Below are 21,186 nucleotides of genomic sequence, written 5' to 3' on the forward strand. Positions count from 1 at the left end.
AAGTATTTGTTCATTGCGTCCCCGGGTGGGCTTGAACCACCAACCTTTCGGTTAACAGCCGAACGCGCTAACGAATTGCACCACGGAGACATGAAACTTACTGAAGTTTCCCTATTTACAAGTTGCCTCATTTACTTTCATTTATTTTCAATAGCACATCTGATGATGCCAGTAAACATGGCTACAAGAGTAACACTACCGTTGCTCTTACAAATAACGTGACATTAGGAATAAGAGGCAGTGATAGCACTCTCTGATTCTTCTGATGGACATATTTGTTCATCGCCTCCCCCGGTGGGCTTGAACCACCAACCTTTCCGTTAACAGCCGAACGCGCTAACCAATTGCGGCACTAAGACACGAAACACACTGAAGTATCCCTACTTACTAGTTAGCTAATTCAATTTCAATGTTTTTAACACCACATCTGACTATGCAGGTAAACGTAGTTTCAAGACTAAAACTACCGTTGCTTTTACAATTATCGTGACATAGGGAATCATAAGCAGTGGTAGCACTAACTGTTTCATCTGATCGAAGTATTTGTTCATTGCGTCCCCGGGTGGTTTTGGTGGTGTTATGGTGTTACATTGAAATTGAATTAGCTAACTAGTAAATAGGGATACTTCAGTATGTTTCGTGCCTTCGTGTCTCAATTTGTTGGCGCGTTCGGCTGTTAACGGAAAGGTTGGTGGTTCAAGCCCACCCGGGGAAGCGATGAACAAGTATGTCCATCAGAAAAATCAGAGAGTGCTATCACTGCCTCTTATTCCTAATGTCACGTTATTTGTAAAAGCAACGGTAGTGTTACTCTTGTAGCCATGTTTACTGGCATCATCAGATGTTCTATTAAAAATAAATGAAAGTAAATGAGCCAACCTGTAAGTAGGGAAACTTCAGTAAGTTTCATGTCTCCGTGGCGCAATTGATTAGCGCGTTCGGCTGTTAACCGAAAGGTTGGTGGTTCAAGCCCACCCGGGGACGCAATGAACAAATACTTCGATCAGATGAAACAGTTAGTGCTACAACTGCTTATGATTCCTAATGTCACGATAATTGTAAAAGCAACGGCAGTTTTAGTCTTGAAACTACGTTTACCTGCATAGTCAGATATGGTGTTAAAAACATTGAAATTGAATTAGCTAACTAGTAAATAGGGATACTTCAGTATGTTTCGTGTCTCCGTGCCGCAATTGGTTAGCGCGTTCGCCTGTTAACTGAAAGGTTGGTGGTTCAAGCCCAAACGGGGAAGCGATGAACAAATATGTCCATCAGAAGAATCAGAGAGTGCTATCACTGCCTCTTATTCCTAATGTCACGTTAACTGTAAAAGCAACGGTAGTGTTACTCTTGTAGCCATGTTTACTGGCATCATCAGATGTTCTATTAAAAATAAATGAAAGTAAATGAGCCAACTTGTAAATAGGGAAACTTCAGTAAGGTTCATGTCTCCGTGGCGCAATTGGTTAGCGCGTTCGGCTGTTAACCGAAATGTTGGTCGTTCAAGCCCACCCGGGGACGCAATGAACAAATACTTCCATCAGATGAAACAGATAGCGCTACCACTGCTTATGATTCCTAATGACACGATAATTGTAAAAGCAACGGTAGTTTTAGTCTTGAAACTACGTTTACCTGCATAGTCAGATATGGTGTTAAAAACATTGAAATTGAATTAGCTAACTAGTAAATAGGGATACTTCAGTATGTTTCGTGCCTTCGTGTCTCAATTTGTTGGCGCGTTCGGCTGTTAACGGAAAGGTTGGTGGTTCAAGCCCACCCGGGGAAGCGATGAACAAGTATGTCCATCAGAAGAATCAGAGAGTGCTATCACTGCCTCTTATTCCTAATGTCACGTTAACTGTAAGAGCAACGGTAGTGTTACTTTTGTAGCCATGTTTACTGGCATCATCAGATGTGCTATTAAAAATAAATGAAAGTAAATGAGCCAACTTGTAAATAGGGAAACTTCCGTAAGTTTCATGTCTCCGTGGCGCAATTGGTTAGTGCGTTCGGCTGTTAACCGAAAGGTTGGTGGTTCAAGCCCACCCGGGGACGCAATGAACAAATACTTCGATCAGATGAAACAGATAGTGCTACAACTGCTTATGATTCCTAATGTCACGATAATTGTAAAAGCAACGGTAGTTTTAGTCTTGAAACTACGTTTACTTGCATAGTCAGATGTGGTGTTAAAAACATTGAAATTGAATTAGCTAACTAGTAAATAGGAATATTTCAGTATGTTTTGTGTCTCCGTGCCGCAATTGGTAAGCGCGTTCGGCTGTTAACGGAAAGGTTGGTGGTTCAAGCCCAAACGGGGAAGCAATGAACAAGTATGTCCATTAGAAAAATCAGAGAGTGCTATCACTGCCTCTTATTCCTAATGTCACGCTATTTGTAAGAGCAATGGTAGTGTTACTCTTGTAGCCATGTTTACTGGCATCATCAGATGTGCTATTAAAAATAAATGAAAGTAAATGAGCCAACTTGTAAATAGGGAAACTTCAGTAAGTTTCATGTCTCCGTGGCGCAATTGGTTAGCGAGTTCTGTTGTTAACCGAAAGGTTGGTGGTTCAAGCCCACCCGGGGACGCTATGAACAAATTCTTTGATCAGATGAAACAGATAGTGCTACCACTGCTTATGATTCCTAATGTCACGATAATTGTAAAAGCAACGGTAGTTTTAGTCTTGAAACTACGTTTACCTGCATAGTCAGATATGGTGTTAAAAACATTGAAATTGAATTAGCTAACTAGTAAATAGGGATACTTCAGTATGTTTTGTGTCTCCGTGCCGCAATTGGTTAGCGCGTTCGCCTGTTAACTGAAAGGTTGGTGGTTCAAGCCCACCCGGGGAAGCGATGAACAAATATGTCCATCAGAAGAATCAGAGAGTGCTATCACTGCCTCTTATTCCTAATGTCACGTTAACTGTAAAAGCAACGGTAGTGTTACTCTTGTAGCCATGTTTACTGGCATCATCAGATGTTCTATTAAAAATAAATGAAAGTAAATGAGCCAACTTGTAAATAGGGAAACTTCAGTAAGTTTCATGTCTCCGTGGCGCAATTGGTTAGCGCGTTCGGCTGTTAACCGAAAGGTTGGTGGTTCAAGCCAACTTGGGACGCAATGAACAAATACTTCCATCAGATGAAACAGATAGCGCTACCACTGCTTATGATTCCTAATGACACGATAATTGTAAAAGCAACAGTAGTTTTAGTCTTGAAACTACGTTTACCTGCATAGTCAGATATGGTGTTAAAAACATTGAAATTGAATTAGCTAACTAGTAAATAGGGATACTTCAGTATGTTTCGTGCTTTCGTGTCTCAATTTGTTGGCGCGTTCGGCTGTTAACGGAAAGGTTGGTGGTTCAAGCCCACCCGGGGAAGCGATGAACAAGTATGTCCATCAGAAAAATCAGAGAGTGCTATCACTGCCTCTTATTCCTAATGTCACGTTAACTGTAAGAGCAACGGTAGTGTTACTGTTGTAGCCATGTTTACTGGCATCATCAGATGTGCTATTAGAAATAAATGAAAGTAAATGTGTCAACTTGTAAATAGGGAAACTTCAGTAAGTTTCATGTCTCCGTGGCGCAATTGGTTAGCGCGTTCGGCTTTTAACCGAAAGGTTGGTGGATCAAGCCCACCCGGGGACGCAATGAACAAACACTTCGATCAGATGAAACAGTTAGTGCTACCACTGGTTATGATTCCCAATGTCACGATAATTGTAAAAGCAACGGTAGTTTTAGTCTTGAAACTACGTTTACCTGCATAGTCAGATGTGGTGTTAAAAACATTGAAATTGAATTAGCTAACTAGTAAATAGGGATACTTCAGTATGTTTCGTGTCTTAGTGCCGCAATTGGTTAGCGCGTTCGGCTGTTAACGGAAAGGTTGGTGGTTCAAGCCCACCCGGGGAAGCGATGAACAAGTATGTCCATCAGAAAAATCAGAGAGTGCTATCACTGCCTCTTATTCTTAATGTCACGTTATCTGTAAGAGCAACGGTAGTGTTACTGTTGTAGCCATGTTTACTGGCATCATCAGATGTGCTATTAGAAATAAATGAAAGTAAATGTGTCAACTTGTAAATAGGGAAACTTCAGTAAGGTTCATATCTCCGTGGCGCAATTGGTTAGCGCGTTCGGCTTTTAACCGAAAGGTTGGTGGTTCAAGCCCACCCGGGGACGCAATGAACAAATACTTCGATCAGATGAAACAGTTAGTGCTACCACTGCTTATGATTCCCAATGTCACGATAATTGTAAAAGCAACGGTAGTTTTAGTCTTGAAACTACGTTTACCTGCATAGTCAGATGTGGTGTTAAAAACATTGAAATTGAATTAGCTAACTAGTAAATAGGGATATTTCAGTATGTTTCGTGTCTCCGTGCCGCAATTGGTAAGCGCGTTCGGCTGTTAACAGAAAGGTTGGTGGTTCAAGCCCAAACGGGGAAGCGCTGAACAAATATGTCCATCAGAAGAATCAGAGAGTGCTATCACTGCCTCTTATTTCTAATGTCACGTTATTTGTAACAGCAACGGTAGTGTTACTCTTGTAGCCATGTTTACTGGCATCATCAGATGTGCTATTAAAAATAAATGAAAGTAAATGAGCCAACTTGTATATAGGGAAACTTCAGTAAGTTTCATGTCTCCGTGGCGCAATTGGTTAGCGCGTTCGGCTGTTAACCGAAAGGTTGGTGGTTCAAGCCCACCCGGGGACGCAATGAACAAATACTTCGATCAGATGAAACAGATAGTGCCACAACTGCTTATGATTCCTAATGTCACTATAATTGTAAAGGCAACGGTAGTTTTAGTCTTGAAACTACGTTTACCTGCATAGTCAGATGTGGTGTTAAGAACATTGAAATTGAATTTGCTAACTAGTAAATAGGGATATTTCAGTATGTTTCGTGTCTCCGTGCCGCAATTGGTAAGCGCGTTCGGTGTTAACGGAAAGGTTGGTGGTTCAAGCCCAAACGGGGAAGCGATAAACAAATATGTCCATCAGAAGAATCAGACAGTGCTATCACTGCCTCTTATTCTTAATGTCACGTTATTTGTAAGAGCAACGGTAGTGTTACTCTTGTAGCCATGTTTACTGGCATCATCAGATGTGCTATTAAAAATAAATGAAAGTAAATAAGCCAACTTTTAAATAGGGAAACTTCAGTCAGTTTCATGTCTCCGTGGCGCAATTAGTTAGCGCGTTCGGCTGTTAACCGAAAGGTTGGTGGTTCAAGCCCACCCGGGGACGCAATGAACAAATACTTCGATCAGATGAAACAGATAGTGCTACCACTGCTTATGATTCCTAATGTCACGATAATTGTAAAAGCAACGGTACTTATAGTCTTGAAACTACGTTTACCTGCATAGTCAGATGTGGTGTTAAAAACATTGAAATTGAATTAGGTAACTAGTAAATAGGGATACTTTAGTATGCGTTCGGTTGTTAACGGAAAGGTTGGTGGTTCAAACCCACCCGGGGAAGCGATGAACGAATATGTCCATCAGAAGAATCAGAGAGTGCTATCACTGCCTCTTATTCCTAAGGTCACGTTAACTGCAAAAGCAACGGTAGTGTTACACTTGTAGCCATGTCTACTGGCATCATCAGATGTGCTATTAAAAATAAATGAAAATAAATGAGCCAACTTGTAAATAGGGAAACTTCAGTAAATTCATGTCTCCGTGGCGCAATTGGTTAGCGCGTTCTGCTGTTATCCGAAAGGTTGGTGGTTCAAGCCCACCCGGGGACGCAATGAACAAATTCTTTGATCAGATATAACAGATAGTGCTACCACTGCTTATGATTCCTAATGTCACGATAATTGTAAAAGCAACGGTAGTTTTAGTCTTGAAACTACGTTTTCCTGCATAGTCAGATATGGTGTTAAAAACATTGAAATTGAATTAGCTAACTAGTAAATAGGGATACTTCAGTATGTTTCGTGTCTCTGTGCCGCAATTGGTTAGCGCGTTCGCCTGTTAACTGAAAGGTTGGTGGTTCAAGCCCACCCGGGGAAGGGATGAACAAATATGTCCATCAGAAGAATCAGAGAGTGCTATCACTGCCTCTTATTCCTAATGTCACGTTAACTGTAAAAGCAACGGTAGTGTTACTCTTGTAGCCATGTTTATTGGCATCATCAGATGTGCTATTAAAATAAACAAAAGTAAATGAGCCAACTTGCAAATAGGGAAACTTCAGTAAGTTTCATGTCTCCTTGGCGCAATTGGTTAGCGCGTTCGGCTGTTATCCGAAAGGTTGGTGGTTCAAGCCCACCCGGGGACGCTATGATCAAATTCTTTGATCAGATGAAACAGATAGTGCTACCACTGCTTATGATTCCTAATGTCACGATAATTGTAAAAGCAACGGTAGTTTTAGTCTTGAAACTACGTTTACCTGCATAGTCAGATATGGTGTTAAAAACATTGAAATTGAATTAGCTAACTAGTAAATAGGGATACTTCAGTATGTTTCGTGTCTCCGTGCCGCAATTGGTTAGCGCGTTCGCCTGTTAACTGAAAGGTTGGTGGTTCAAGCCCAAACGGGGAAGCGATGAACAAATATGTCCATCAGAAGAATCAGAGAGTGCTATCACTGCCTCTTATTCCTAATGTCACGTTAACTGTAAAAGCAACGGTAGTGTTACTCTTGTAGCCATGTTCACTGGCATCATCAGATGTTCTATTAAAAATAAATGAAAGTAAATGAGCCAACTTGTAAATAGGGAAACTTCAGTAAGTTTCATGTCTCCGTGGCGCAATTGGTTAGCGCGTTCAGCTGTTAACCGAAAGGTTGGTGGTTCAAGCCCACCCGGGGACGCAATGAACAAATACTTCCATCAGATGAAACAGATAGCGCTACCACTGCTTATGATTCCTAATGACACGATAATTGTAAAAGCAACGGTAGTTTTAGTCTTGAAACTACGTTTACCTGCATAGTCAGATATGGTGTTAAAAACATTGAAATTGAATTAGCTAACTAGTAAATAGGGATACTTCAGTATGTTTCGTGCCTTCGTGTCTCAATTTGTTGGCGTGTTCGGCTGTTAACGGAAAGGTTGGTGGTTCAAGCCCTCCCGGGGAAGCGTTGAACAAGTATGTCCATCAGAAAAATCAGAGAGTGCTATCACTGCCTCTTATTCCTAATGTCACGTTATTTGTAAAAGCAACGGTAGTGTTACTCTTGTAGCCATGTTTACTGGCATCATCAGATGTTCTATTAAAAATAAATGAAAGTAAATGAGCCAACTTGTAAATAGGGAAACTTCAGTAAGTTTCATGGGTCCGTGGCGCAATTGGTTAGCGCGTTCGGCTGTTAACCGAAAGGTTGGTGGTTCAAGCCCACCCGGGGACGCAATGAACAAATACTTCCATCAGATGAAACAGATAGCGCTACCACTGCTTATGATTCCTAATGACACGATAATTGTAAAAGCAACGGTAGTTTTAGTCTTGAAACTACGTTTACCTGCATAGTCAGATATGGTGTTAAAAACATTGAAATTGAATTAGCTAACTAGTAAATAGGGATACTTCAGTATGTTTCGTGCCTTCGTGTCTCAATTTGTTGGCGTGTTCGGCTGTTAACGGAAAGGTTGGTGGTTCAAGCCCTCCCGGGGAAGCGTTGAACAAGTATGTCCATCAGAAAAATCAGAGAGTGCTATCACTGCCTCTTATTCCTAATGTCACGTTATTTGTAAAAGCAACGGTAGTGTTACTCTTGTAGCCATGTTTACTGGCATCATCAGATGTTCTATTAAAAATAAATGAAAGTAAATGAGCCAACTTGTAAATAGGGAAACTTCAGTAAGTTTCATGGGTCCGTGGCGCAATTGGTTAGCGCGTTCGGCTGTTAACCGAAAGGTTGGTGGTTCAAGCCCACCCGGGGACACAATGAACAAATACTTCCATCAGATGAAACAGATAGCGCTACCACTGCTTATGATTCCTAATGACACGATAATTGTAAAAGCAACGGTAGTTTTAGTCTTGAAACTACGTTTACCTGCATAGTCAGATATGGTGTTAAAAACATTGAAATTGAATTAGCTAACTAGTAAATAGGGATACTTCAGTATGTTTCGTGCCTTCGTGTCTCAATTTGTTGGCGCGTTCGGCTGTTAACGGAAAGGTTGGTGGTTCAAGCCCACCCGGGGAAGCGATGAACAAGTATGTCCATCAGAAAAATCAGAGAGTGCTATCACTGCCTCTTATTCCTAATGTCACGTTATTTGTAAAAGCAACGGTAGTGTTACTCTTGTAGCCATGTTTACTGGCATCATCAGATGTTCTATTAAAAATAAATGAAAGTAAATGAGCCAACTTGTAAATAGGGAAACTTCAGTAAGTTTCATGTCTCCGTGGCGCAATTGATTAGCGCGTTCGGCTGTTAACCGAAAGGTTGGTGGTTCAAGCCCACCCGGGGACGCAATGAACAAATACTTCGATCAGATGAAACAGATAGTGCTACAACTGCTTATGATTCCTAATGTCACGATAATTGTAAAAGCAACGGTAGTTTTAGTCTTGAAACTACGTTTACCTGCATAGTCAGATATGGTGTTAAAAACATTGAAATTGAATTAGCTAACTAGTAAATAGGGATACTTCAGTATGTTTCGTGTCTCCGTGCCGCAATTGGTAAGCGCGTTCGCCTGTTAACTGAAAGGTTGGTGGTTCAAGCCCAAACGGGGAAGCGATGAACAAATATGTCCATCAGAAGAATCAGAGAGTGCTATCACTGCCTCTTATTCCTAATGTCACGTTAACTGTAAAAGCAACGGTAGTGTTACTCTTGTAGCCATGTTTACTGGCATCATCAGATGTTCTATTAAAAATAAATGAAAGTAAATGAGCCAACTTGTAAATAGGGAAACTTCAGTAAGTTTCATGTCTCCGTGGCGCAATTGGTTAGCGCGTTCGGCTGTTAACCGAAAGGTTGGTCGTTCAAGCCCACCCGGGGACGCAATGAACAAATACTTCCATCAGATGAAACAGATAGCGCTACCACTGCTTATGATTCCTAATGACACAATAATTGTAAAAGCAACGGTAGTTTTAGTCTTGAAACTACGTTTACCTGCATAGTCAGATATGGTGTTAAAAACATTGAAATTGAATTAGCTAACTAGTAAATAGGGATACTTCAGTATGTTTCGTGCCTTCGTGTCTCAATTTGTTGGCGCGTTCGGCTGTTAACGGAAAGGTTGGTGGTTCAAGCCCACCCGGGGAAGCGATGAACAAGTATGTCCATCAGAAAAATCAGAGAGTGCTATCACTGCCTCTTATTCCTAATGTCACGTTAACTGTAAGAGCAACGGTAGTGTTACTCTTGTAGCCATGTTTACTGGCATCATCAGATGTGCTATTAAAAATAAATGAAAGTAAATGAGCCAACTTGTAAATAGGGAAACTTCAGTAAGTTTCATGTCTCCGTGGCGCAATTGGTTAGTGCGTTCGGCTGTTAACCGAAAGGTTGGTGGTTCAAGCCCACCCGGGGACGCAATGAACAAATACTTCGATCAGATGAAACAGATAGTGCTACAACTGCTTATGATTCCTAATGTCACGATAATTGTAAAAGCAACGGTAGTTTTAGTCTTGAAACTACGTTTACTTGCATAGTCAGATGTGGTGTTAAAAACATTGAAATTGAATTAGCTAACTAGTAAATAGGAATATTTCAGTATGTTTCGTGTCTCCGTGTCGCAATTAGTAAGCGCGTTCGGCTGTTAACGGAAAGGTTGTTGGTTCAAGCCCAAACGGGGAAGCAATGAACAAGTATGTCCATTAGAAAAATCAGAGAGTGCTATCACTGCCTCTTATTCCTAATGTCACGTTAACTGTAAGAGCAACAGTAGTGTTACTGTTGTAGCCATGTTTACTGGCATCATCAGATGTGCTATTAGAAATAAATGAAAGTAAATGTGTCAACTTGTAAATAGGGAAACTTCAGTAAGTTTCATGTCTCCGTAGCGCAATTGGTTAGCGCGTTCGGCTGTTAACCGAAAGGTTGGTGGTTCAAGCCCACCCGGGGACGCAAAGAACAAATACTTCGATCAGATGAAACAGATAGTGCTACAACTGCTTATGATTCCTAATGTCACGATAATTGTAAAAGCAACGGTAGTTTTAGTCTTGAAACTACGTTTACCTGCATAGTCAGATGTGGTGTTAAAAACATTGAAATTGAATTAGCTAACTAGTAAATAGGGATATTTCAGTATCTTTCATGTCTCCGTGGCGCAATTGGTTAGCGAGTTCGGCTGTTAACCGAAAGGTTGGTGGTTCAAGCCCACCCGGGGACGCAATAAACAAATACTTCGATCGGATGAAACAGATAGTGCTACAACAGCTTATGATTCCTAATGTCACGATAATTGTAAAAGCAACGGTAGTTTTAGTCTTGAAACTACGTTTACCTGCATAGTCAGATGTGGTGTTAAAAACATTGAAATTGAATTAGCTAACTAGTAAATAGGGATATTTCAGTATGTTTCGTGTCTCCGTGCCGCATTTGGTAAGCGCGTTCGGCTGTTAACGGAAAGGTTGGTGGTTCAAGCCCAAACGGGGAAGCGATGAACAAATATGTCCATCAGAAGAATCAGAGAGTGCTATCACTGCCTCTTATTCCTAATGTCACGTTATTTGTAAGAGCAACGGTAGTGTAACTCTTGTAGCCATGTTTACTGGCATCATCAGATGTGCTATTAAAAATAAATGAAAGTAAATAAGCCAAATTTTAAATAGGGAAACTTCAGTAAGTTTCATGTCTCCGTTGCGCAATTGGTTAGCGCGTTCGGCTGTTAACCGAAAGGTTGGTGGTTCAAGCCCACCCGGGGACGCAATGAACAAATACTTCGATCAGATAAAACAGATAGTGCTACCACTGCTTATGATTCCTAATGTCACGATAATTGTAAAAGCAACGGTACTTATAGTCTTGAAACTACGTTTACCTGCATAGTCAGATGTGGTGTTAAAAACATTGAAATTGAATTAGGTAACTAGTAAATAGGGATACTTTAGTATGTTTCGTGTCTCCGTGCCGCAATTGGTTAGCGCGTTCGGTTGTTAACGGAAAGGTTGGTGGTTCAAACCCACCCGTGGAAGCGATGAACAAATATGTCCATCAGAAGAATCGGAGAGTGCTATCACTGCCTCTTATTCCTAAAGTCACGTTAACTGTAAAAGCAACGGTAGTGTTACACTTGTAGCCATGTCTACTGGCATCATCAGATGTGCTATTAAAAATAAATGAAAGTAAATAAGCCAACTTGTAAATAGGGAAACTTCAGTAAATTCATGTCTCCGTGGCGCAATTGGTTAGCGCGTTCTGCTGTTATCCCAAAGGTTGGTGGTTCAAGCCCACCCGGGGACGCAATGAACAAATTCTTTGATCAGATGAAACAGATAGTGCTACCACTGCTTATGATTCCTAATGTCACGATAATTGTAAAAGCAACGGTAGTTTTAGTCTTGAAACTACGTTTACCTGCATAGTCAGATATGGTGTTAAAAACATTGAAATTGAATTAGCTAACTAGTAAATAGGGATACTTCAGTATGTTTCGTGTCTCCGTGCCGCAATTGGTTAGCGCGTTCGCCTGTTAACTGAAAGGTTGGTGGTTCAAGCCCACCCGGGGAAGGGATGAACAAATATGTCCATCAGAAGAATCAGAGAGTGCTATCACTGCCTCTTATTCCTAATGTCACGTTAACTGTAAAAGCAACGGTAGTGTTACTCTTGTAGCCATGTTTATTGGCATCATCAGATGTGCTATAAAAATAAACGAAAGTAAATGAGCCAACTTGCAAATAGGGAAACTTCAATAAGTTTCATGTCTCCTTGGCGCAATTGGTTAGCGCGTTCGGCTGTTATCCGAAAGGTTGGTGGTTCAAGCCCACCCGGGGACGCTATGAACAAATTCTTTGATCAGATGAAACAGATAGTGCTACCACTGCTTATGATTCCTAATGTCACGATAATTGTAAAAGCAACGGTAGTTTTAGTCTTGAAACTACGTTTACCTGCATAGTCAGATATGGTGTTAAAAACATTGAAATTGAATTAGCTAACTAGTAAATAGGGATACTTCAGTATGTGTCGTGTCTCCGTGCCGCAATTGGTTAGCGCGTTCGCCTGTTAACTGAAAGGTTGGTGGTTCAAGCCCACCCGGGGAAGCGATGAACAAACATGTCCATCAGAAGAATCAGAGAGTGCTATCACTGCCTCTTATTCCTAATGTCACGTTAACTGTAAAAGCAACGGTAGTGTTACTCTTGTAGCCATGTTTACTGGCATCATCAGATGTTCTATTAAAAATAAATGAAAGTAAATGAGCCAACTTGTAAATAGGGAAACTTCAGTAAGTTTCATGTCTCCGTGGCGCAATTGGTTAGCGCGTTCGGCTGTTAACCGAAAGGTTGGTGGTTCAAGCCAACTTGGGACGCAATGAACAAATACTTCCATCAGATGAAACAGATAGCGCTACCACTGCTTATGATTCCTAATGACACGATAATTGTAAAAGCAACAGTAGTTTTAGTCTTGAAACTACGTTTACCTGCATAGTCAGATATGGTGTTAAAAACATTGAAATTGAATTAGCTAACTAGTAAATAGGGATACTTCAGTATGTTTCGTGCTTTCGTGTCTCAATTTGTTGGCGCGTTCGGCTGTTAACGGAAAGGTTGGTGGTTCAAGCCCACCCGGGGAAGCGATGAACAAGTATGTCCATCAGAAAAATCAGAGATGGCTATCACTGCCTCTTATTTCTAATGTCACGTTATTTGTAACAGCAACGGTAGTGTTACTCTTGTAGCCATGTTTACTGGCATCATCAGATGTGCTATTAAAAATAAATGAAAGTAAATGAGCCAACTTGTATATAGGGAAACTTCAGTAAGTTTCATGTCTCCGTGGCGCAAGTGGTTAGCGCGTTCGGCTGTTAACCGAAAGGTTGGTGGTTCAAGCCCACCCGGGGACGCAATGAACAAATACTTCGATCAGATGAAACAGATAGTGCCACAACTGCTTATGATTCCTAATGTCACGATAATTGTAAAGGCAACGGTAGTTTTAGTCTTGAAACTACGTTTACCTGCATAGTCAGATATGGTGTTAAAAACATTGAAATTGAATTAGCTAACTAGTAAATAGGGATACTTCAGTATGTTTCGTGCCTTCGTGTCTCAATTTGTTGGCGCGTTCGGCTGTTAACGGAAAGGTTGGTGGTTCAAGCCCTCCCGGGGAAGCGATGAACAAGTATGTCCATCAGAAAAATCAGAGAGTGCTATCACTGCCTCTTATTCCTAATGTCACGTTAACTGTAAGAGCAACGGTAGTGTTACTCTTGTAGCCATGTTTACTGGCATCATCAGATGTGCTATTAAAAATAAATGAAAGTAAATGAGCCAACTTGTAAATAGGGAAACTTCAGTAAGTTTCATGTCTCCGTGGCGCAATTGGTTAGTGCGTTCGGCTGTTAACCGAAAGGTTGGTGGTTCAAGCCCACCCGGGGACGCAATGAACAAATACTTCGATCAGATGAAACAGATAGTGCTACAACTGCTTATGATTCCTAATGTCACGATAATTGTAAAAGCAACGGTAGTTTTAGTCTTGAAACTACGTTTACTTGCATAGTCAGATGTGGTGTTAAAAACATTGAAATTGAATTAGCTAACTAGTAAATAGGAATATTTCAGTATGTTTCGTGTCTCCGTGCCGCAATTGGTAAGCGCGTTCGGCTGTTAACGGAAAGGTTGTTGGTTCAAGCCCAAACGGGGAAGCAATGAACAAGTATGTCCATTAGAAAAATCAGAGAGTGCTATCACTGCCTCTTATTCCTAATGTCACGCTATTTGTAAGAGCAATGGTAGTGTTACTCTTGTAGCCATGTTTACTGGCATCATCAGATGTGCTATTAAAAATAAATGAAAGTAAATGAGCCAACTTGTAAATAGGGAAACTTCAGTAAGTTTCATGTCTCCGTGGCGCAATTGGTTAGCGAGTTCGGCTGTTAACCGAAAGGTTGGTGGTTCAAGCCCACCCGGGGACGCAATAAACAAATACTTCGATCGGATGAAACAGATAGTGCTACAACTGCTTATGATTCCTAATGTCACGATAATTGTAAAAGCAACGGTAGTTTTAGTCTTGAAACTACGTTTACCTGCATAGTCAGATGTGGTGTTAAAAACATTGAAATTGAATTAGCTAACTAGTAAATAGGGATATTTCAGTATGTTTCGTGTCTCCGTGCCGCAATTGGTAAGCGCGTTCGGCTGTTAACGGAAAGGTTGGTGGTTCAAGCCCAAACGGGGAAGCGATGAACAAATATGTCCATCAGAAGAATCAGAGAGTGCTATCACTGCCTCTTATTCCTAATGTCACGTTATTTGTAAAAGCAACGGTAGTGTAACTCTTGTAGCCATGTTTACTGGCATCATCAGATGTGCTATTAAAAATAAATGAAAGTAAATAAGCCAAATTTTAAATAGGGAAACTTCAGTAAGTTTCATGTCTCCGTGGCGCAATTGGTTAGCGCGTTCGGCTGTTAACCGAAAGGTTGGTGGTTCAAGCCCACCCGGGGACGCAATGAACAAATACTTCGATCAGATAAAACAGATAGTGCTACCACTGCTTATGATTCCTAATCAGAGAGTGCTATCACTGCCTCTTATTCCTAATGTCACGTTAACTGTAAAAGCAACGGTAGTGTTACTCTTGTAGCCATGTTTATTGGCATCATCAGATGTGCTATAAAAATAAACGAAAGTAAATGAGCCAACTTGCAAATAGGGAAACTTCAATAAGTTTCATGTCTCCTTGGCGCAATTGGTTAGCGCGTTCGGCTGTTATCCGAAAGGTTGGTGGTTCAAGCCCACCCGGGGACGCTATGAACAAATTCTTTGATCAGATGAAACAGATAGTGCTACCACTGCTTATGATTCCTAATGTCACGATAATTGTAAAAGCAACGGTAGTTTTAGTCTTGAAACTACGTTTACCTGCATAGTCAGATATGGTGTTAAAAACATTGAAATTGAATTAGCTAACTAGTAAATAGGGATACTTCAGTATGTGTCGTGTCTCCGTGCCGCAATTGGTTAGCGCGTTCGCCTGTTAACTGAAAGGTTGGTGGTTCAAGCCCACCCGGGGAAGCGATGAACAAACATGTCCATCAGAAGAATCAGAGAGTGCTATCACTGCCTCTTATTCCTAATGTCACGTTAACTGTAAAAGCAACGGTAGTGTTACTCTTGTAGCCATGTTTACTGGCATCATCAGATGTTCTATTAAAAATAAATGAAAGTAAATGAGCCAACTTGTAAATAGGGAAACTTCAGTAAGTTTCATGTCTCCGTGGCGCAATTGGTTAGCGCGTTCGGCTGTTAACCGAAAGGTTGGTGGTTCAAGCCAACTTGGGACGCAATGAACAAATACTTCCATCAGATGAAACAGATAGCGCTACCACTGCTTATGATTCCTAATGACACGATAATTGTAAAAGCAACAGTAGTTTTAGTCTTGAAACTACGTTTACCTGCATAGTCAGATATGGTGTTAAAAACATTGAAATTGAATTAGCTAACTAGTAAATAGGGATACTTCAGTATGTTTCGTGCTTTCGTGTCTCAATTTGTTGGCGCGTTCGACTGTTAACGGAAAGGTTGGTGGTTCAAGCCCACCCGGGGAAGCGATGAACAAGTATGTCCATCAGAAAAATCAGAGATGGCTATCACTGCCTCTTATTCCTAATGTCACGTTAACTGTAAGAGCAACGGTAGTGTTACTGTTGTAGCCATGTTTACTGGCATCATCAGATGTGCTATTAGAAATAAATGAAAGTAAATGTGTCAACTTGTAAATAGGGAAACTTCAGTAAGTTTCATGTCTCCGTGGCGCAATTGGTTAGCGCGTTCGGCTTTTAACCGAAAGGTTGGTGGATCAAGCCCACCCGGGGACGCAATGAACAAACACTTCGATCAGATGAAACAGTTAGTGCTACCACTGCTTATGATTCCCAATGTCACGATAATTGTAAAAGCAACGGTAGTTTTAGTCTTGAAACTACGTTTACCTGCATAGTCAGATGTGGTGTTAAAAACATTGAAATTGAATTAGCTAACTAGTAAATAGGGATACTTCAGTATGTTTCGTGTCTTAGTGCCGCAATTGGTTAGCGCGTTCGGCTGTTAACGGAAAGGTTGGTGGTTCAAGCCCACCCGGGGAAGCGATGAACAAGTATGTCCATCAGAAAAATCAGAGAGTGCTATCACTGCCTCTTATTCTTAATGTCACGTTATCTGTAAGAGCAACGGTAGTGTTACTGTTGTAGCCATGTTTACTGGCATCATCAGATGTGCTATTAGAAATAAATGAAAGTAAATGTGTCAACTTGTAAATAGGGAAACTTCAGTAAGTTTCATATCTCCGTGGCGCAATTGGTTAGCGCGTTCGGCTTTTAACCGAAAGGTTGGTGGTTCAAGCCCACCCGGGGACGCAATGAACAAATACTTCGATCAGATGAAACAGTTAGTGCTACCACTGCTTATGATTCCCAATGTCACGATAATTGTAAAAGCAACGGTAGTTTTAGTCTTGAAACTACATTTACCTGCATAGTCAGATGTGGTGTTAAAAACATTGAAATTGAATTAGCTAACTAGTAAATAGGGATATTTCAGTATGTTTCGTGTCTCCGTGCCGCAATTGGTAAGCGCGTTCGGCTGTTAACAGAAAGGTTGGTGGTTCAAGCCCAAACGGGGAAGCGCTGAACAAATATGTCCATCAGAAGAATCAGAGAGTGCTATCACTGCCTCTTATTTCTAATGTCACGTTATTTGTAACAGCAACGGTAGTGTTACTCTTGTAGCCATATTTACTGGCATCATCAGATGTGCTATTAAAAATAAATGAAAGTAAATGAGCCAACTTGTATATAGGGAAACTTCAGTAAGTTTCATGTCTCCGTGGCGCAAGTGGTTAGCGCGTTCTGCTGTTAACCGAAAGGTTGGTGGTTCAAGCCCACCCGGGGACGCAATGAACAAATACTTCGATCAGATGAAACAGATAGTGCCACAACTGCTTATGATTCCTAATGTCACGATAATTGTAAAGGCAACGGTAGTTTTAGTCTTGAAACTACGTTTACCTGCATAGTCAGATGTGGTGTTAAGAACATTGAAATTGAATTTGCTAACTAGTAAATAGGGATATTTCAGTATGTTTCGTGTCTCCGTGCCGCAATTGGTAAGCGCGTTCGGTGTTAACGGAAAGGTTGGTGGTTCAAGCCCAAACGGGGAAGCGATAAACAAATATGTCCATCAGAAGAATCAGACAGTGCTATCACTGCCTCTTATTCTTAATGTCACGTTATTTGTAAGAGCAACGGTAGTGTTACTCTTGTAGCCATGTTTACTGGCATCATCAGATGTGCTATTAAAAATAAATGAAAGTAAATAAGCCAACTTTTAAATAGGGAAACTTCAGTCAGTTTCATGTCTCCGTGGCGCAATTGGTTAGCGCGTTCGGCTGTTAACCGAAAGGTTGGTGGTTCAAGCCCACCCGGGGACGCAATGAACAAATACTTCGATCAGATGAAACAGATAGTGTTACCACTGCTTATGATTCATAATGTCACGATAATTGTAAAAGCAACGGTACTTATAGTCTTGAAACTACGTTTACCTGCATAGTCAGATGTGGTGTTAAAAACATTGAAATTGAATTAGGTAACTAGTAAATAGGGATACTTTAGTATGTTTCGTGTCTCCGTGCCGCAATTGGTTAGCGCGTTCGGTTGTTAACGGAAAGGTTGGTGGTTCAAACCCACCCGGGGAAGCGATGAACAAATATGTCCATCAGAAGAATCAGAGAGTGCTATCACTGCCTCTTATTCCTAAAGTCACGTTAACTGCAAAAGCAACGGTAGTGTTACACTTGTAGCCATGTCTACTTGCATCATCAGATGTGCTATTAAAAATAAATGAAAATAAATGAGCCAACTTGTAAATAGGGAAACTTCAGTAAATTCATGTCTCCGTGGCGCAATTGGTTAGCGCGTTCTGCTGTTATCCGAAAGGTTGGTGGTTCAAGCCCACCCGGGGACGCAATGAACAAATTCTTTGATCAGATGAAACAGATAGTGCTACCACTGCTTATGATTCCTAATGTCACGATAATTGTAAAAGCAACGGTAGTTTTAGTCTTGAAACTACGTTTACCTGCATAGTCAGATATGGTGTTAAAAACATTGAAATTGAATTAGCTAACTAGTAAATAGGGATACTTCAGTATGTTTCGTGTCTCCGTGCCGCAATTGGTTAGCGCGTTCGCCTGTTAACTGAAAGGTTGGTGGTTCAAGCCCACCCGGGGAAGGGATGAACAAATATGTCCATCAGAAGAATCAGAGAGTGCTATCACTGCCTCTTATTCCTAATGTCACGTTAACTGTAAAAGCAACGGTAGTGTTACTCTTGTTGCCATGTTTATTGGCATCATCAGATGTGCTATTAAAATAAACGAAAGTAAATGAACCAACTTGCAAATAGGGAAACTTCAGTAAGTTTCATGTCTCCTTGGCGCAATTGGTTAGCGCGTTCGGCTGTTATCCGAAAGGTTGGTGGTTCAAGCCCACCCGGGGACGCTATGAACAAATTCTTTGATCAGATGAAACAGATAGTGCTACCACTGCTTATGATTCCTAATGTCACGATAATTGTAAAAGCAACGGTAGTTTTAGTCTTGAAACTACGTTTACCTGCATAGTCAGATATGGTGTTAAAAACATTGAAATTGAATTAGCTAACTAGTAAATAGGGATACTTCAGTATGTTTCGTGTCTCCGTGCCGCAATTGGTTAGCGCGTTCGCCTGTTAACTGAAAGGTTGGTGGTTCAAGCCCACCCGGGGAAGCGATGAACAAATATGTCCATCAGAAGAATCAGAGAGTGCTATCACTGCCTCTTATTCCTAATGTCACGTTAACTGTAAAAGCAACGGTAGTGTTACTCTTGTAGCCATGTTTACTGGCATCATCAGATGTTCTATTAAAAATAAATGAAAGTAAATGAGCCAACTTGTAAATAGGGAAACTTCAGTAAGTTTCATGTCTCCGTGGCGCAATTGGTTAGCGCGTTCGGCTGTTAACCGAAAGGTTGGTGGTTCAAGCCAACTTGGGACGCAATGAACAAATACTTCCATCAGATGAAACAGATAGCGCTACCACTGCTTATGATTCCTAATGACACGATAATTGTAAAAGCAACAGTAGTTTTAGTCTTGAAACTACGTTTACCTGCATAGTCAGATATGGTGTTAAAAACATTGAAATTGAATTAGCTAACTAGTAAATAGGGATACTTCAGTATGTTTCGTGCTTTCGTGTCTCAATTTGTTGGCGCGTTCGGCTGTTAACGGAAAGGTTGGTGGTTCAAGCCCACCCGGGGAAGCGATGAACAAGTATATCCATCAGAAAAATCAGAGAGTGCTATCACTGCCTCTTATTCCTAATGTCACGTTAACTGTAAGAGCAACGGCAGTGTTACTGTTGTAGCCATGTTTACTGGCATCATCAGATGTGCTATTAGAAATAAATGAAAGTAAATGTGTCAACTTGTAAATAGGGAAACTTCAGTAAGTTTCATGTCTCCGTGGCGCAATTGGTTAGCGCGTTCGGCTTTTAACCGAAAGGTTGGTGGATCAAGCCCACCCGGGGACGCAATGAACAAACACTTCGATCAGATGAAACAGTTAGTGCTACGACTGCTTATGATTCCCAATGTCACGATAATTGTAAAAGCAACGGTAGTTTTAGTCTTGAAACTACGTTTACCTGCATAGTCAGATGTGGTGTTAAAAACATTGAAATTGAATTAGCTAACTAGTAAATAGGGATACTTCAGTATGTTTCGTGTCTTAGTGCCGCAATTGGTTAGCGCGTTCGGCTGTTAACGGAAAGGTTGGTGGTTCAAGCCCACCCGGGAAAGCGATGAACAAGTATGTCCATCAGAAAAATCAGAGAGTGCTATCACTGCCTCTTATTTCTAATGTCACGTTATTTGTAACAGCAACGGTAGTGTTACTCTTGTAGCCATGTTTACTGGCATCATCAGATGTGCTATTAAAAATAAATGAAAGTAAATAAGCCAATTGTATATAGGGAAACTTCAGTAAGTTTCATGTCTCCGTGGCGCAATTGGTTAGCGCGTTCGGCTGTTAACCGAAAGGTTGGTGGTTCAAGCCCACCCGGGGATGCAATGAACAAATACTTCGATCAGATGAAACAGATAGTGCCACAACTGCTTATGATTCCTAATGTCACGATAATTGTAAAGGCAACGGTAGTTTTAGTCTTGAAACTACGTTTACCTGCATAGTCAGATGTGGTGTTAAGAACATTGAAATTGAATTTGCTAACTAGTAAATAGGGATATTTCAGTATGTTTCGTGTCTCCGTGCCGCAATTGGTAAGCGCGTTCGGTGTTAACGGAAACGTTGGTGGTTCAAGCCCAAACGGGGAAGCGATAAACAAATATGTCCATCAGAAGAATCAGACAGTGCTATCACTGCCTCTTATTCTTAATGTCACGTTATTTGTAAGAGCAACGGTAGTGTTACTCTTGTAGCCATGTTTACTGGCATCATCAGATGTGCTATTAAAAATAAATGAAAGTAAATAAGCCAACTTTTATATAGGGAAACTTCAGTAAGTTTCATGTCTCCGTGGCGCAATTGGTTAGCGCGTTCGGCTGTTAACCGAAAGGTTGGTGGTTCAAGCCCACCTGGGGACGCAATGAACAAATACTTCGATCAGATGAAACAGATAGTGCTACTACTGCTTATGATTCCTAATGTCACGATAATTGTAAAAGCAACGGTAGTTTTAGTCTTGAAACTACGTTTACCTGCATAGTCAGATGTGGTGTTAAAAACATTGAAATTGAATTAGCTAACTAGTAAATAGGGATATTTCAGTATGTTTCGTGTCTCCGTGCCGCAATTGGTAAGCGCGTGCGGCTGTTAACAGAAAGGTTGGTGGTTCAAGCCCAAACGGGGAAGCGCTGAACAAATATGTCCATCAGAAGAATCAGAGAGTGCTATCACTGCCTCTTATTTCTAATGTCACGTTATTTGTAA

General features: G+C 40.9%; 20 non-coding genes across 20 annotated transcripts; all 20 read left to right on the plus strand.

The window, feature by feature from the left end:
- The first annotated feature begins 910 nt into the window (after positions 1-910).
- Trnan-guu (transfer RNA asparagine (anticodon GUU)) lies at positions 911-984 on the plus strand. The gene has a single exon. It is a non-coding gene; the product is annotated as a tRNA-Asn (tRNA).
- A 1,000-nt stretch (positions 985-1,984) lies between these two features.
- On the plus strand, positions 1,985-2,058 carry Trnan-guu (transfer RNA asparagine (anticodon GUU)). The gene has a single exon. It is a non-coding gene; the product is annotated as a tRNA-Asn (tRNA).
- A 1,536-nt stretch (positions 2,059-3,594) lies between these two features.
- Trnak-uuu (transfer RNA lysine (anticodon UUU)) lies at positions 3,595-3,668 on the plus strand. The gene has a single exon. It is a non-coding gene; the product is annotated as a tRNA-Lys (tRNA).
- A 463-nt stretch (positions 3,669-4,131) lies between these two features.
- Positions 4,132-4,205, plus strand: Trnak-uuu (transfer RNA lysine (anticodon UUU)). Its single transcript has one exon. It is a non-coding gene; the product is annotated as a tRNA-Lys (tRNA).
- Positions 4,206-4,668: 463 nt separating this feature from the next.
- Positions 4,669-4,742, plus strand: Trnan-guu (transfer RNA asparagine (anticodon GUU)). Its single transcript has one exon. It is a non-coding gene; the product is annotated as a tRNA-Asn (tRNA).
- A 462-nt stretch (positions 4,743-5,204) lies between these two features.
- Positions 5,205-5,278, plus strand: Trnan-guu (transfer RNA asparagine (anticodon GUU)). The gene has a single exon. It is a non-coding gene; the product is annotated as a tRNA-Asn (tRNA).
- A 1,504-nt stretch (positions 5,279-6,782) lies between these two features.
- Trnan-guu (transfer RNA asparagine (anticodon GUU)) lies at positions 6,783-6,856 on the plus strand. Its single transcript has one exon. It is a non-coding gene; the product is annotated as a tRNA-Asn (tRNA).
- A 1,537-nt stretch (positions 6,857-8,393) lies between these two features.
- On the plus strand, positions 8,394-8,467 carry Trnan-guu (transfer RNA asparagine (anticodon GUU)). The gene has a single exon. It is a non-coding gene; the product is annotated as a tRNA-Asn (tRNA).
- Positions 8,468-9,467: 1,000 nt separating this feature from the next.
- On the plus strand, positions 9,468-9,541 carry Trnan-guu (transfer RNA asparagine (anticodon GUU)). Its single transcript has one exon. It is a non-coding gene; the product is annotated as a tRNA-Asn (tRNA).
- A 463-nt stretch (positions 9,542-10,004) lies between these two features.
- Trnan-guu (transfer RNA asparagine (anticodon GUU)) lies at positions 10,005-10,078 on the plus strand. The gene has a single exon. It is a non-coding gene; the product is annotated as a tRNA-Asn (tRNA).
- Positions 10,079-10,809: 731 nt separating this feature from the next.
- Positions 10,810-10,883, plus strand: Trnan-guu (transfer RNA asparagine (anticodon GUU)). The gene has a single exon. It is a non-coding gene; the product is annotated as a tRNA-Asn (tRNA).
- A 2,071-nt stretch (positions 10,884-12,954) lies between these two features.
- Positions 12,955-13,028, plus strand: Trnan-guu (transfer RNA asparagine (anticodon GUU)). Its single transcript has one exon. It is a non-coding gene; the product is annotated as a tRNA-Asn (tRNA).
- A 463-nt stretch (positions 13,029-13,491) lies between these two features.
- Positions 13,492-13,565, plus strand: Trnan-guu (transfer RNA asparagine (anticodon GUU)). The gene has a single exon. It is a non-coding gene; the product is annotated as a tRNA-Asn (tRNA).
- Positions 13,566-14,565: 1,000 nt separating this feature from the next.
- Positions 14,566-14,639, plus strand: Trnan-guu (transfer RNA asparagine (anticodon GUU)). The gene has a single exon. It is a non-coding gene; the product is annotated as a tRNA-Asn (tRNA).
- A 1,300-nt stretch (positions 14,640-15,939) lies between these two features.
- Positions 15,940-16,013, plus strand: Trnak-uuu (transfer RNA lysine (anticodon UUU)). Its single transcript has one exon. It is a non-coding gene; the product is annotated as a tRNA-Lys (tRNA).
- A 463-nt stretch (positions 16,014-16,476) lies between these two features.
- Positions 16,477-16,550, plus strand: Trnak-uuu (transfer RNA lysine (anticodon UUU)). The gene has a single exon. It is a non-coding gene; the product is annotated as a tRNA-Lys (tRNA).
- Positions 16,551-17,549: 999 nt separating this feature from the next.
- Positions 17,550-17,623, plus strand: Trnan-guu (transfer RNA asparagine (anticodon GUU)). Its single transcript has one exon. It is a non-coding gene; the product is annotated as a tRNA-Asn (tRNA).
- Positions 17,624-19,694: 2,071 nt separating this feature from the next.
- Trnak-uuu (transfer RNA lysine (anticodon UUU)) lies at positions 19,695-19,768 on the plus strand. Its single transcript has one exon. It is a non-coding gene; the product is annotated as a tRNA-Lys (tRNA).
- Positions 19,769-20,230: 462 nt separating this feature from the next.
- Positions 20,231-20,304, plus strand: Trnan-guu (transfer RNA asparagine (anticodon GUU)). The gene has a single exon. It is a non-coding gene; the product is annotated as a tRNA-Asn (tRNA).
- A 462-nt stretch (positions 20,305-20,766) lies between these two features.
- On the plus strand, positions 20,767-20,840 carry Trnan-guu (transfer RNA asparagine (anticodon GUU)). The gene has a single exon. It is a non-coding gene; the product is annotated as a tRNA-Asn (tRNA).
- Positions 20,841-21,186: the final 346 nt, after the last annotated feature.

This window comes from Hydractinia symbiolongicarpus, chromosome 11, assembly GCF_029227915.1.
Source record: "Hydractinia symbiolongicarpus strain clone_291-10 chromosome 11, HSymV2.1, whole genome shotgun sequence".
NCBI classification, from domain to species: domain Eukaryota; kingdom Metazoa; phylum Cnidaria; class Hydrozoa; order Anthoathecata; family Hydractiniidae; genus Hydractinia; species Hydractinia symbiolongicarpus.